The 16668-nt window shown below is 39.2% G+C and overlaps 1 protein-coding gene across 13 annotated transcripts in view; it reads left to right on the top strand.

Moving 5' to 3' along the window:
- The window catches only part of LOC108713967 (neurexin-2-beta), a 404763-nt gene that overhangs the window by 49236 nt on the left and 338859 nt on the right, over nucleotides 1-16668 (top strand). For all 13 annotated transcript variants that reach the window (XM_041590057.1, XM_018257736.2, XM_041590065.1 and 10 more), the window contains one exon: nucleotides 10369-10471. The gene's annotated coding sequence lies outside the window, so the exon portion shown is untranslated. The remainder of the gene's footprint in view (nucleotides 1-10368; nucleotides 10472-16668) is intronic.

The raw sequence follows: 16668 nt of genomic DNA on the forward strand, positions 1-16668 counted from the left end.
CCGTCTTCCAGGAGTTTGTTAACGATGTGTTCCGGGATCTCCTAGGAAGGTTCGTAGTCGTGTACCTGGACGACATCCTGATCTTTTCTAAAGACCTAGAAAGCCATCGCTCCCAGGTGAAGGAGGTACTCTCTCGTCTGAGGAAGAACTCTCTCTTCGCCAAGTTGGAGAAGTGCGTCTTCGAAGTGTCCAAGATCCCCTTCCTAGGATACATTATCTCTCCTGAGGGATTTGAGATGGATCCCGTGAAAGTGTCTGCCATCCAGGAGTGGCCTATCCCGCTGAGTACCAAGGCAATCCAGAGATTTATCGGATTTGCTAACTATTATCGGCAGTTCATCCGGGGGTTCTCTTCCCACATTGCACCTATCCTGGCCCTCATCCGGAAAGGGGGTAAACCCAGCTTGTGGCCTCCATCTGCCATTGAAGCTTTTCAGTCCTTGAAAGAGGCCTTCACGTCCGCTTCTGTCCTCCGACACCCCAATCCTGAACTACCCTTCTGCATCGAAGTTGATGCTTCTGAAGTCGGAGCTGGAGCCATCCTGTCCCAGAGACACCCCGCTGATGGGAAGTTGCATCCCTGTGCTTATTTTTCCAAGAAGTTCTCGTCCGCAGAGCAGAACTACGATGTCGGGAACCGAGAACTCTTGGCTGTCAAACTTGCCCTTGAAGAGTGGCGTCACCTCCTGGAGGGTTCTCTGATTCCTGTTCAGATCTACACCGATCATAAGAATCTCGAGTTCATCCAGTCCCTCAAGAGGCTAAACCCCAGACAAGCAAGGTGGGCTCTCTTCTTCTCTCGATTTAATTTTATCTTGTCTTATCGCCCAGGCTCCAAGAATCAGAAGGCCGATGCCTTGTCTCGTAGCTTCACTCCGGTGGACCGCTCTCCTGAGAGACAAGAGCCAATCATTCCTCCAATCAAGATTATTGCCTCCCTGTATCCACAGTTTGCCGACCAAATCCTGGCTGGTCAGTCTTCTGCTCCTTCTGATACACCCATTGGAATGGCATTTGTTCCTCCTGAGCTGCGTCTGCCTATCCTGCAACAGACCCATTGCTCCAGGCAAGCCGGACACCCTGGCCCAGCTAAGACTCTTGAACTCTTACAACGCCTGGTTTGGTGGCCTGATATCCGCAAAGATGTGAAGGACTTTGTTGCTGCTTGTAATGTTTGTGCCACATCTAAGTCAAGCCACTCTCGCCCCAGTGGGTTACTACAGCCTTTGCCGGTTCCTTCCCGTCCCTGGACCCACCTGTCCATGGACTTCATTGTCGAACTTCCTCCCTCTTGTGGGAACACTGTGATCTGGGTTGTCATTGATCGATTCTCCAAAATGGCCCATTTCATCCCTTTGAAGAAGTTGCCCTCTGCGGTGGAGTTGTCCCAGTTATTTATCCAGTACATCTTCCGCCTGCATGGTTTCCCAGTGGAGATCGTCTCCGATAGAGGCACCCAGTTTACTGCCAAATTCTGGCGTTCCCTATGCAAGGACCTGGGAATTGTTCTTCAGTTTTCATCTGCATACCATCCGCAGACGAATGGGGCAGCTGAACGTGTCAACCAAGCCCTGGAACAGTTCCTGAGGAACCACGTATCCCTCTGCCAGGATGACTGGTCTGATCTCCTCCCATGGGCGGAATTCGCTCATAATAATGCTTGTCATTCCTCTACAGGAAGATCTCCGTTCATGTCGGTGTATGGGCAGCATCCTCAAGCTTTTCCCCAAGACTTTGTACTATCTGACGTCCCGGCTGCTGACGATTCCGCAGCCCATATGTCTGCTATTTGGGCTGCTACCAAATTGAACCTAGAGAAGAGCGCTCTTGTTCATAAGACTTTCGCGGATCGTCGTCGAAGATCCTCTCCTCCCTACAAGGTGGGTGATAATGTCTGGCTCTCTTCCAGGAATATCCGGTTGAAGATACCATCTCCCAAGTTGGGTCCAAAATTCGTGGGTCCATTTCCCATCTTGGAGATAATCAACCCTGTGGCTGTCAGACTTCAGCTTCCACCAGAGATGAGAATCCCCAACGTGTTCCACGTGTCTCTGGTGAAACCCGCCATCACCAACCGGTTCTCTGGCGGTCAATCTCCTCCTCCTGCCATCTCTGTGGAGGGTCAACTCGAGTACGAGGTGGAGAAAACCTTAGACTCCAGGATCTCCAGAGGGTCCCTTCAGTACCTCATTCAGTGGAGGGGCTTTGGTCCTGAAGAATGCTCCTGGGAAGGACACCGTGATGTTCACGCTCCTCGTCTGATGAGGGATTTTCACGCCAAGTTTCCCCAGAAGCCTTGTCCCGGTGGTCCAGAGGCCCCCTGTGAGGGGGGGGGTACTGTCACGATCGCCGCCCGGAGCAGGACCAGGAGCTCCGGGCGGCGCAGCTATTCCTTCCGACGCCGCTCCCAAAATGGCGGCGCCCATGGCCGCCACGTGGGTAGCGGCGCCGGCGCAGAGACGCCTGCGTGCAAGTGCGCAGGCGCGAAAACGTCACAACGGCGCGACGGACGCAGGCGCAGCGCGTCGGTCGCAGACGTGCTGACGCCGACGCAAGGGCGCCAAAAAACCCCTTTAAAAGGACGCCTGAGGCGCCAAGATGGCGCCCGAAAATAGGATCTTGTTCCTGATTAGATTCCTGGGTTCCCTGTTGCTGTTATCCCTGAGTATTCTATTGATTGATCTCTTGTTGTTGACCCCCTGCCTGGACTTTGGACTCTGTTTATATTCTGCCTGCCTTTTGACCTGTTGCCTGAATTTTATTACCCCTTCTGCTGAATCCCTGGATACCACGATCCTGATCCCTCCTGAGGGGCTTCCTCCTATATCCAGACACCAGCATGGGTGCAGAAAAATGGAAGACACAGGTTTAAAAAGGGGTTTTGGAGCCACATTTTAAATAGAGCATTGCAACCAATGGGCCCTGCAGCACACTTTTAAGCCAGTACCTACAAGAATTCAAGAATAGCTTCCCTGTTAGTGAGACAGACTGTTGTCAGCATGCCAGGATGCCTACATCACAGGTGGTTCCTATTGTCTATTAAATTGTACAGATTATAAAACTGAGGAACCTTACCCACGTGCTAAAGAGTCAACTTTACAAGATAAGGGTCCAGCGGTACCCCCAAATAATATGTAGGTTATTGTTAACACTAGTTTTTTTTTTCATTTACAGCTTGAACTAAAAAGTAAAAAAACAACTTGACATTAGTTGAATAAAAAAGACAAAAAAAAGAGAAAAGACTATGTTTTTTATGATCCAATTCCAGTAAATCTATACCAGGTACAGTTTGGTATTGTGCTGGAGGCCGACTTAGGGACAGGGTGAAAATAAAATAAAGATATGGAATATTATTTAAATCAGGTCACAAACTGGGCAGACTAAAGAGGTCAGTTGATATTCTGCCATATCCTGTTTTAATTTGTTACCACTGTTTTTGGAGACAATCCATTAAATCCATGTTGTTACTGTTAGTAAGGGACTGGCTAATGAGTCTCTAACTGTTTCTGTGTCACTGTGATAGGACATGGAGAGCTATTCTGTTCCTATGACATCAAGTAGGACAAGGTACAAACACAATCTTCTCTTACCTATCATTGTTTAGCTGTATGCTTTGTTATAAGATGGGGGTGGATAAATAACCATCTCATTGGATATGGCAAAAGTCCATTGATTGTGTTGCACTTTATAAACAGCAATGCCTGTAAAAAAATGAATAGAGATATGTGCTGTGTGCATATCACGTCTAGCTATTATTACTGTATCTGTATGCCTCGATTTTGTGTGAGTTTTTTTTTACATTTATCACACTAAAATCTCTTTCCTGCATATGAGTCTCTATTTACTCAGTATTCAGTTTGATTTCCCTCTACTTTTCTCTGCTCAGCGCATCTATAGTGTCTTTTGTGCTACCCTTCCCCCATCATACCACCATTCTCACTCCCTCTCCCTATCTCACTCCCTTCTAGCCGCCCACTCTATTTTCTCCCAGATAATCTTTTCATACCTCACCTCCTGTACCTAAGATTTATGCCGTTCTTAATGCTTTGTGTTAGTACCAATTTCACTTGGCTCGTTTATTTTGTACGCTCTGCGAGCCTGCAGTGTGTGATTTTTACAGTCATGTGATCAAGTATCCAGACAATACATTGAGTAAAAAAAAAGGCTCATAGCATCTGCAGTGCTTTCCAAGGTTTGTAGTCATTTATTCTTTCAATAGTATTTACAAAGCATTTGGGGGCAGTGTACATATTGGTGCTGCCATAGCATTTACAGTTTGTTGCAATTATTAATATATTCTTGATTCTCCTGTGCTGCTTGTGTGAAGCACAGCAAAGGCTGCACATATTCAGTAAAGATGAGATACTGCAGTGTTCGTCACAATGATGGACCAGTAAATCCGAGACCAAAATGGCTCTGCATTTTCAATGTATTATGTGTCGTGTAGATTTATATTGGTTATGGGTCTGTCTTATCATATATCCTGAGCCCTTCCTTTGGAATGTAAACTGCAGGTTTTAATGTTAAAAAGTGTATTAGTGGGCCTTGCTGCACCCTGCACATCCTACATCCATACTATTAATGAAAAGCTGAATATATTTGCAATCCATCTGATTCTGATAATTTCCTTGCTACAGTATGTATTTATTGTATTCCAATAGTCTGAATAATGCTTTTCACCTTCAGGATAACAACTGCGGTGAAGGTAAGGCAGCTGTGATTCAAAAACAGGTTTTTGCATAATGAAAGAAAAAATGTCATCCTAAGCAACTTACTAATATATTAAAAATAATTTAAAACTGAAATAGCTATTAAAAGCAATATATTTATCACTGTTTACAATCTCTATTCTCCTAGGTCTGACTCCTAAACAGTGTTGCAAGCTGATAAAAAACGATTACAAGACCTAGAGAACTGACGCCTAATACATTGTTTTAAGAGTCCGACCCAAAGAACAGAAAGGCTTAAATACTGCTTTCTATAGGAATTACAAATCTATAAGAATCAAAAATCTTTGATGAATGTAAATTGAAATGCCTACATTATATTTTTTTTATCCAAAAAGATCCAATTTTGGGTGAAGTACTGCTCAAAAAGACAATATTTTCTGAATGAATTCTTTAAGTAACCTATATCCTAAAGTGACCTATTAACTAATCTTATAAAATTGGCATTTTATATAAATATATATATATATATATACAGTATATATATATATATATATATATATATATATATATATATATATATATATACACAAATGCAAGAGCTCCTCTGCACTCAACCCATTATCAATATATTTAAGACATTGACATTTTCTGCATACTGCTACTATAAATGCCTTACCCTTTAAACAAAACAGGGATTGTTTGTCCATATATTGCAATATATTTAAGACAACTAAGTCAAAGTCATCCCATATCTGGCCATGTAGAAAGGAACCAGCAGCACACTGTGTTCAAGTTGCAAAAAGTGTACCAAAATTTATTAAGCCCACATCATACAATTAGGCAACGTTTCGGGCCTAGGCCCGAAACGTTGCCTAATTGTATGATGTGGGCTTAATAAATTTTGGTACACTTTTTGCAACTTGAACACAGTGTGCTGCTGGTTCCTTTCTACATGTTATTATGACCCAGTGACAGGAGTGGGTCCTCCAGTTACAGCACCTGACACTACAAGAAGTGTGAAACAGCAAGGTGAGCGCTCCACGTTTACAGAGATCCCATATCTGGCCAGTCCTATGCTAAATTTTCATCTGATTCATTAAGAATTCAATTGCTTAATTATACATTTTACAAAGGGACTAAGTATATATATATATATATATATATATATATATATATATATATATATATATCTATATATATATATATATATATATATATATATATATATCATTAAATATTGATCTTTTACATCTCTAACCTTCAGAGCCTTGATTAGCTGGCAGGGACCAATGCAGGTTCTAACTAACAGGAAAAATTGTGGGAATATAAAACACTGCTTTCTTGATTCATTAACTGATGTTAACTCGCATGTATGTGTGCCTTTGGTTTGTGTGTAAGCGCACAGTGCTTTATACAAGCCAGAGGTAACATTTCTGTACATAAAATTGTAGTCCTTCTATATGGGATTATCCAAATAAATATTTTACGTAACTATGTTTTACATGATATTATTTATAGAGACCTGCAATGTTTTTCTTTAAAGTTAGCAGGTTAGGTCAGGTCTGCAGTAAGTACTATAATATTACTACTTATAACTTATTACTTACTTGCCTTAGGTTGTGAATTTTCATGAACTTATATTTTCATGGCAGTTTTTATTTGATTCACAGTTATTGGTGCTAAATAAAATGACCAATTATTTGTTCAAGGTATGGGATCCTTTATCCGGAACCCTGTTATCCTGAAAGCTCAAAATTATGGAAAGTCCAGTTTTTTCAAATAAGCCAAATTTTTTTAAATTATTTCCTTTTTCTGTGTAATTATAAAACAGTACCTTGTACTTGACTCAAATTAAGAGATAATTAATTAAAGCAAAACCTGCCTAATGGGTTTATTTAATGTTTACATGATGACATAATGTATGAAGATACAAATTACGGAAAGATCTGTTATCTGGGAAACCCCAGGGCCCGAGCATTCTGGATAACAGGTCTCATACCTGTACATTGCATACTGGCGAGGGACACAACCAATTTGAAAAATGTTAAAGTCATATTCAACTTTCTGAATTTATGACATAATTTAATATCTTTTCTCAGATGAATCTCACCTTGCCATTACTTGTTAATGGTATAGGGTACACCACAGAGATCCCTGATTGATTATACCTCTATATTCTATGATATGTTATATTTTGAGCTATATCATAAAATGTGACAGCTCACGTTCTTTAACATTGCAGCACCAAAGAAGTTCTCTAGCTGTCAGCCCCGCAAAACAGATTTATTGTTGTATTAAATTCAATTCAGTCGTTTAATTTTGTCAACTTAAATCCCAACAGACCCTATATGGAGCTCAAACTGGTCAATGCCCTAGCATCAGTCTGCATAATTTTTGGCTAAATACATGTGTGATGTCACAAAATGGTCACAATCACACCTTTTAGCTATTATAAAAGAGGCAAAGCCATGTTGCTAGCAATTAACATGACATTCACGCCTATCGATTTGAATTATGAAACCCCCATAACAAAGCATCATCATGAAGGAATGTAATGACACTTGACAGATTTGCTATTTACAGCACAATACAGCCTTTAAATGACTGGACAATTTAATGAGCAGGGTCGATTAGTATTATCGATTAGTATTTTTATGTAATCTGTATGATTGAGGAATATGTTGGTGTTTTATAAATAAAACACCAACACAGACTATTAAAATGATCTTTTATGTAGAGAGAGAGAGAGCCTGAAACTCAGATCTTAAATTTGGCTGTATTATCCCAAGAGGGCATTTTATAACTACACAACAGGCAGACACATCTGTCAATGGGTACTGAATTGATTGCATTATATACTTTTTAGAGATATCTAGTGGATAACTCATATCAGTTTTATACAGTAATCTACAGCACCACCTGGAAGAGGGTAGGACAAATACGTATAGGAAAAGGTATAAACTTTCCTGCTTAATATGTATCTTGGGTCCTGTTATATATTATTTGAGATAATCTAATACTTCACTGCGAAGGTAAAGATATGAATTTAATTTTAAAGCAAAAAAAGGCAATACAAAGCCATGCTTAGCCATATATAATTTGGTACATCTCCAGAATAGGAAAATCCACTGAATTAAATGTAGGTATCCTATCAACTATAAATTATAATGTATAATTTTGGTTTATCCAACAGTCTTAAAGGGATACTGTCAAAATGAATCAATTAATAGTGCTGCTCCAGCAGAATGCTGCAGTGAAATCCATTTCTCAAAAGAGCAAACAGATTTTTTTATATTCAATTTTGAAATCTGACATGGGGCTAGACATATTGTCAATTTCCAGCTGCCCCAAGTCATGTGACTTGTGCTCTGATAAACTTCAATCACTCTTTACTGCTGTACTGCAAGTTGGAGTGATATCACCCCCCTCCTTCCCCCCCCCAGCAGCCAAACAAAAGAACAATGGGAAGGTAACCAGATAGCAGCTCCCTAACACAAGATAATAACTGACTGGTAGATCTAAGAACAACACTCAATAGTAAAAACCCCATGTCCCACTGAGACACATTCGGTTACATTGAGAAGGAAAAACAGCAGCCTGCCAGAAAGCATTTCTCTCCTAAAGTGCAGGCACAAGTCACATGACCAGGAGCAGCTGGGAAATTGACAAAATGTCTAGCCCCATGTCAGATTTCAAAATTGAATATAAAAAAATCTCTTTGCTCTTTTGAGAAATGGATTTCAGTGCAGAAGTATGCTGGATTAGCACTATTAACTGATGCGTTTTGAAAAAAACATGTTTTCTGATGACAGGATACAAAGGCACTCAAACACCTATTTAGTTAGAGCTCTTAACAGACAAGTCAGCACATGAAATATGGCTGTGACATACAAACATAGAGCTGCTGTACATGGAAAATATTATAAGAAAAATCTTTAATTCCCCTTCAGCACAGTTTTGCATTTTTTTTGAATAGGAGTCATGGTAACATTAACTTTGTCCAGGGTCGGACTGGGCCAGCAGGACACCGGGAAAAAAACCCAGTGGGCCCCAGCTCTTTTGGGCCCCGCCGACCCAGATGCGCTCCCTGCATGCCCTCTCCCTGCACTCCCTCCCTGAACCCAGTCGCACTGAGATGAGGTAAGCGCATGCGTGCGTGTGCGCTGGGGGGGGGGTAGTGCAGAGAGGACTTTTCAACGGGGGGGGGGGCCTTGAGGATGCAGGCCCAGTAGGTCCCCCAGTCCGATGCTGACTTTGCCTGATATTCTAATTATTTATGAGAGACCATAATATCTGCAATACATACAGTTGACTAAAATCTTAGACATCAACATGTGCAAGAAAGCTTGTGGGTTCCACAGCAGGTAGTTTATTCTGTTTAAATTAGGGATCATCGAATCCAGGATTCGGCCTTTATTATCAGGATTTGGATTCGACCAAATCCAAGTGCCTGGCTGAACCGAATCCTTAAAATCACATGACTTTTCTTCACACAAACAAGGAAGTAAACATTTTTTAGCTGTGCACTATGCATGCAGTTCTTTTTTGGGCCTTCTTTGGGGTTCGGATTAGGTTCGGTATTTGTCTAAATTATTCACAAAGGAATCTGGATTTTGCCGAATCTAAAATTGTGGATTTGGTGCATCCCTAGTTTACTATAAATGGAGTTTATTCGGTAAAAGAATTGTCCACCTCAGACTACAAAGTAAAGTAAACATACATCATAAAAATAGTTCTTGTCATTTGAGTGCTACTTACACATTTGGTGAATTGGGGTCCCTAACAGCAAAAACAAACTGACACCCCTTAATTTATACCATTTACTGCTTCCGTGAGGGTGCCAACTTTGGCATTAATCTGAATATATTGCTCCCTCTACTTCTTTGCAGTGGCAGACAGAACGCTTAGTGCTACTGGGATTTCTCATAACTGGCAGCTTCTGTCTTTCCTTGTGCAGAAAGAACTTAATTTCTTAGATTATTTAAATACTGTATCTTTACAAAATAATCACTTCCAGTGGAAAGACCCAGCTATAGTTATACCCATAAATTATGAACTCTGAATGTCCCTGAATTTAGAAACTTGTAATGTGATGAGACACATTTAGGGGCATATTTATAATGTGGTGTAAAAAACAGCAGAATAATTTGCCATCAGCAGACATTGCAGTACATTGCAGTATAAAAAAACAGTGTAAAAAGTGCGCTTTTTCTTTTGAGCAACTTCCGCCGGAACTTACTTACAAAGGTCTGAAGCAGTGTAAAATAACGTCAGAAAATCTGTGATTCACATGGCGTAAAATAAAACACCGCTTAATAAATTCGCCATTTAAACTCAGTTTATAGTTTTGTTTTCAGTCTACATTATTTAATTAATTCTGTCCTTAAAAATATATGAAAACTTACGTATTTGTGGGGCTTATTTAGAAAGGTAGTGCTGTGTGTATTTTCACACTGGCTGGTACTATTTTGGTCACTTGCATCATTTGTGAGGGAACCCCAAGGACATGAGCAATACTTTAGTGTAATGTACAGAAAGCTGGCACAGCTGGCTGGTGCGCGTGGTGGGGGCAGGGAGTGCAATGTATCTGTTATGCTTCTGAGAGGGACTTTTTGGCTTTACAGTACACAATTTATATAAAATGAATTTTGATTAGAAAAATGTTCCTAGTGGTAAAAAGATTATTTTCTCATTTAAGGACTCATTAAGAAGCAGATGTTTAACTATGCACTGGAAACCCGCCCAGCAGTATTAAACTACTTTTATCCCGAAGCTTCAACTTCTTTTGGCAAATCTTCATGGTGAGTGTGAACACAGCTTTTTTTTTGTTTCTCTGGGGTAAGAAGTCATCTATTTTGGAGTGATGCAACAGTTCCTTAGAAAGCATTGCATAAAATCTGTATTCTCTCCAGTGGGTAACCAGGGAATACTGTATGATATATTTATAATACTTAAGAGTATTACAAAGCAGTAACTCGTGTTTCTGATGGGTAGGTGAGCTGGGTGTAGCATCAAACACAGACTTTACAGATGAAGGATCTGGATTCACAGGGCTTACAATGCACAGGAGTTACAAAAATAAATAAGGGTTATTTACAAATGCGAGTGCAGAGTCCAGTTTAAGAATCAAATCGATATGTTTTTTCCCAAACTTCATTTTTACATTTTTTTATAGTTTACTATCACAAATCAGATTTTAGCTGTCTGCAGCAACATTAAAATTTCACTAGCAGCAGATTTAGGAGTTAACTTACGTGAACACAGCAACAGCTTTGTGGTCAGAGTAGACAGTTTGGAGGCAAGTGACATTAACTGGCCCGTAGCTATCCAGAAATCCTACCCATACCTGCAAAATGCCTGCTTTTCTATGGAAACCTGTGGGTACCTGACCAAATGCAGGACTATCATACAGTATTAATTTCTCTAGCAATCACCCTGACCTGTGTAAATTTCTGCTCTGAATTGCCTAAATTGCCTAAACACACATCTCTCTGTTGGAGTAATTAATTTCCAGCAGTATTATTCCTGACCATCTGAGAAGTGGGTATACTTCTGAGCAAGACGATGGAGGGCAGCTAGTTCTGTGTACTACAGTATTCCTGTCAGTAGGTATACAAATATGACGTTTAATATCAGATCACAAAAGGTCTTCTCTGAGTCAGTGCCACTTGAAGCAAATGTAATAATGGTAGGAAGAGCATTACGTTCCCTGAACATATCATTTGCAAAGTACCTTGGCAAATACAAAAATATAATCTATGAGACAAACAGTAAATATGTTTCCCAGAATGAGGAATGACTTACAATTGTGCAAAAGCTGACACTTTTAGATTCACAAAAGAGAAGGCAATATATTTTTGCATATCAGTGTCTTACAATCATGACAGGAAATTACATATGCTGAAACAGTAATATAAAGGTAAAGATTTAAAAAAAGCAAGAACAGTAGGCTTTAATTGTGGTGTATATTTTATTTCCTAAATCATATCCTTTGCTGAAAGCCTATCTATTGTTTGATATTTTTTTCATTTCTGTCTAGTAAGATAACCTAGGCAATGAATCTAGAATTTAAATAGAATCTTCATTGTCCTTTGTGGAAGAAAAGAAACAAAATCCCTTTTTCTTAGTTGCAGCAGACAAGTTCTTCTTTCACCAAGCTAAATTTCTATATGTTTATCATAAATTTTCTCTTCATACAAGTCATAATAAACAAAGATCAGTTACTAGCATTTGTTGTCTTTTTCTTGGTTCTGCTGTGATTTCAAAATATTCCATATTTTATGTCTGGACAAATATGAAAATAATGGAAGACAATATTGTGGTTTATATGATAATTTAGTATAAAAATAGTATTTCAGCAAGAGTCTTGTGACCTCTGTGTTACGTAAATAGAATTGAATATATAATATTCATATATAATATTCATATATATATATATATATATATATATATATATATATATATATATATATATATATAAATATACACATATATAATATATATATATATATATATATAAATATACACATATATAATATCTATATCTATATATATATATATATATATATATATATATATATATATATATATATATATATATATATATATATATATATATATATATATATTCATATACAATACAAGTAGGACTCTCAAATAAGCCCTGTTTAGGAGGTTAGGTTAATTTTTTGTATGTTATAGAACGTTCCATTCTTAGCAGCTTCACTTGGTCTTCATTTTTTGAATCATTTGCCTTCTTAGGGGCAAATTTACTAAGCGGCTAACGCTATCGCAAATTTGCCAGCGTGACGTCATTTTGTTACCTTGCCAATTTACTAACGGTGCTGGCGTAAATTCACTAGCGAAGTGGACCTACTCTAGCGCTACTTCGCACCCTTACGCCAGGCGAAGTTGTGCTATGGCCAAGGGACGTAACTACGCTAATTCCCTAACTTGCGCATTTTAGTGAACGTTACCTCTTGCGCCAGACTTGCCTTCGCCACCTCAGACCAGGCGAAGTGCAATAGAGTAGATAGGACTTGCTTCCAAAAAACGCTGGCGTCTTTTACTTTTTTAAGGGTGATAGGCTGAAAAAGATTGAAAAATTATTTGGGGGTACCCTCCTTCCACCCTACATTTCCTAACATATGGCAACTCAACAATACAGTGGGCACATGTGTAGGGCAATAGAACACCTTTATTTTATTTTTTAAAGGTTTCTTGGGCTTGTGTAGTGTAATGCATTTGCTGCAACATATACGTCCATTATATTTTAACTTTGCGCCTAATGCAAATTAGGCATCGCTAGCGTAACTTTGCTTTGCCTGAAGTAACGGTAGTGCAACTTCGCTACCATTCGCCTCCCTGAGCACAACTTCACATTTTAGTGAATTTTCGTAACGCTGGTGAAACTGCGCCTGGCGAAGTGTGGCGAAGTGTGGCAAAGCTGACGCAACTTCGGGTCTTAGTGAATTTGCCGCTTAGTCTGCTTATTTCCTGCTTTGAAATGGGGGGCCAAAAAACATTGCTAAGTGATGCTTTAATTTTACAGCTGTTACTTTGTATTCATAATAGTTCTGTTTAGGCACTCTCCTATTCATCTTCCAATCTCTCATTCGAGCCACTGCCTGGTTGCTAGGATAAACTGGACCCTAGCAACCAGATAGCTGCAGAAATACAAACTTGGAGCATTGCTGAACAAAGAGTTAAATCATTTTAAAAAATGCAAAAAATTCAATTTGTCTCAAATATCACTGCACATAATAATTAAAGTTCAATAAACTGCACCTACTACACTATTCTAATGATTGCTAATATAATATCAGAGCTAATCAGTGATTAACTCTGGTGGTATATTAGCAGATATCGATCATTCGAGTAGTGCTGAGCAAAATTTTTCACCAAGTTTAGCCGCGAAAATTACGCCCATATACTCCAATGAGTGAAAAAAATTCTTGCTTCCTTGCGCGTCAAAAAAAATTAATCGCCCATAGACTTCAATGCATTTCGGCTAAATTTCGCCATTTTCCCATCACTAATCATCAAACTAATCATCAAAACCAGAAAACCTGTGTAGCCCAAGAGTCCCAATGACATGTATTGTATATGTGAATCAGGCCAAACCAATTTAGTGATCAAAACCCATTTCTGGAAGATGCTTCATTCACCAATTATTGAAGGTAAACATGACTGATAAGACATGACTGTTGCAGTCCATCGTGTTGGAATGCACATACTGGATTATGTGCACAGAATTGCACATGTAACAATATACATAAATCATGTGTGTGCCTTAACTTGCAATTAGCGCCTATTTACCAAGCACTTGGATCTGGCCTTGTGTGGGTGCATCTAACGCCAGATTAAAAATCTAGCTCAAGGTACAGATTGCAGCACAGGAAGGCACAAGGCAGCCTTAGCACTTTGCACTCACCAGTGCTCTAAACAAGTCCTACTTGCTTTCCCCAGCCCACCCCGCATGAATACAGCAGTGCCGAACACGACTCATAGTGGGAGCTCAGGTTCATTTTTGAGCACAAAGACCTGTCTGTGCCAGTGGTGCAGTTTGTACCCATGGTTTGCACTTTGTACTATTCCCTGCACTTTGTAAATGAGACCCATAGAGTATGAACTATACGCTTTTAGAGATGTACAAATAATGTAAATACATACTGCACATACATGTTTTCTGGAATATAATGTATGTATGTATTTTTACCAAAGACTAGCCAAAAGACTGGGGCATGTTGTCTGCAATATTCAACTATTTACTATTCATAACATTCTTATAAGGAATTTGGTATCAAATATTAGTTTTGATTAAAGTGGACATGCTTTTCAGATCCTTTAAGGATAATGTAGATTATATAGTGGTTTTGTTTTCAGGTGTTAAATATATTTAACGCTTAGCTGCTTGAGAAAATTAGGAACGTAATTAGCACAATCAAGAATGTCATTTTTACAGTTTGACATGTATCATATCTGGTACACCTCCACTGAGATGAAACTGAACTGAACGATAAAAGAAGAAAGCTGAAAATATATTGTTTTCCATATGTGGATCTGTTTGAACAGATGAATGCTATGCTGCAAGAAAATGTGTTAGGTCTTAAAAAAACATTTGGGCTATCAAAGAGTTTCTGGCACTTCTAAGACAGAAAGAAAGAGGACTTTCTAGAGTTGAAATCACATTTGTATCATAAAGTATTTTATTATACTACAGAGTGCATACTAATTTTGTCATTAAAGTGTCAAAAAGAATAACAATCCAGATAACATGCCCTGGATCTTGAGGGCCCAGAAAGTATCCTAACCCATGCTGAATTATATTGGGACTGCATATACTAATCTGATATATACTAATCTGATAATCGCCATAATAAGCCTGAATAGTTGCCAACTTTTAAAACCCCTCAATATACCCCTGATCTGTGCTGACCATGCCCACATACTGTAGCTCCTGATCTGCCTCAAACCTTGCCCATATTTTGACCAGAATTCCTCCCCAAGTTAAAATTAGGTTAGAGCTTGTTGCCAATGTATAATTAGGCTTTATGAATGTTGATTAGGGATGTAGCGAACTGTTCGCCGGCGAACTTGTTCGCGCGAACTTCGACCGTTCGCGTCCGCCGAATGTTCGCGAACGTCGCGCGACGTTCGCATTTTGAGTTCGCGTTCGATTCGAATACAAATCGTTCGACCATTCGACCATTCGAATTCCTTCGACCGCTAAAAATCGAACGATTTCCATTCGTTCGAACGATTGTAAGCATTCGATCGAATGAAAAGCATTCGATCGAATGAAAAGCATTCGATCGAATGCTTCGATCGTTCGATTCGAATGAAAATCCTTCGATCGTTCAAATCGAACGATTTTAGCGGGTGTTCGAAGTTCGCGAACTGCTCGCGAACGTTCGCATTTTTTGCCGGTGTTCGCGAACGGAGTTCGCGAACACCAAATCGGCAGTTCGCTACATCCCTAATGTTGATAATAGAAGTGATATAACTTATATGTAATGACAGTACTTTTTACTTTTACAGCTGCCATTCACTATACTGTGCCAGCAATTATAATGTTAGGATGTCAGTTTGAGCAAAAACATCTATAATACAAAATTCTTTAGGTGGATTAATTAATACATTGTGAATGGGAAAATTGCAATCTGCAAATTAAGGGGGTTATTTATCAAAGTCCGAATTTATCTCAATGTTTTCTGCTACAAACTCCGATCAAATCCACTCGGGTTTTTACGCTTATTTATTATAAAATTTTCCCGAAAATTTGCTTTGCGGGAAAAAATCTGAATTTCCGGATTTTTTTGGAATTTTCACCTGAAAACTCAGAAAACTTCAGGGTATTGCACGCAACCCAGCACACATCAAAAAATCATTGGGACTTCTCCCATTGACTTATATGCAACCTCGACAGGTCTGAGATGCCAGATTTTCAGATTCGTACTTTTCCATCCTCAGGGTTTAGTAAATTCAAAAAAATTTATGATTTTTTTATCACAAATTTTTAATGATTTTTGCATTCGGAGTTTAGTAAATAACCCCCTAAGAGTTGCGTTAATCTTAGGTTGCTTTTTTGAACAAAATAAAATACAGTGATCTGTATTCTTGTTGGGCTTCATATAAATATAAGATCCATGTGATTATTCCCTTAGAACAGTGATCCCAACCTGTATCTCATGAGCAACATGTTTCTCTCCAACCCCTTGGATGTTGCTCCCAGTGGCCTCAAAGCAGGAGCTTATATTTGAATTCCAGGCTTGTAGGCAAGTTTTGGTTTCATAAAAACCAGGTGTACTGCCAAACAGAGACTTAGGGGCAGATTTATCAAGGGTCGAATTTCGAGGGTTAAAAAACCCTCAAATTCGACCCTTGAAGTAAAATCCTTCAAATTCGATTATCGAATTCGAAGGATTTTAGCGCAAATACTTAGATTGAACGATCGAATAAAAATAGTTCGCTCGAACAATAAAATCCTTCGAAACGA

This window comes from Xenopus laevis, chromosome 4L, assembly GCF_017654675.1.
Source record: "Xenopus laevis strain J_2021 chromosome 4L, Xenopus_laevis_v10.1, whole genome shotgun sequence".
Classification (NCBI taxonomy): Eukaryota; Metazoa; Chordata; class Amphibia; order Anura; family Pipidae; genus Xenopus; species Xenopus laevis.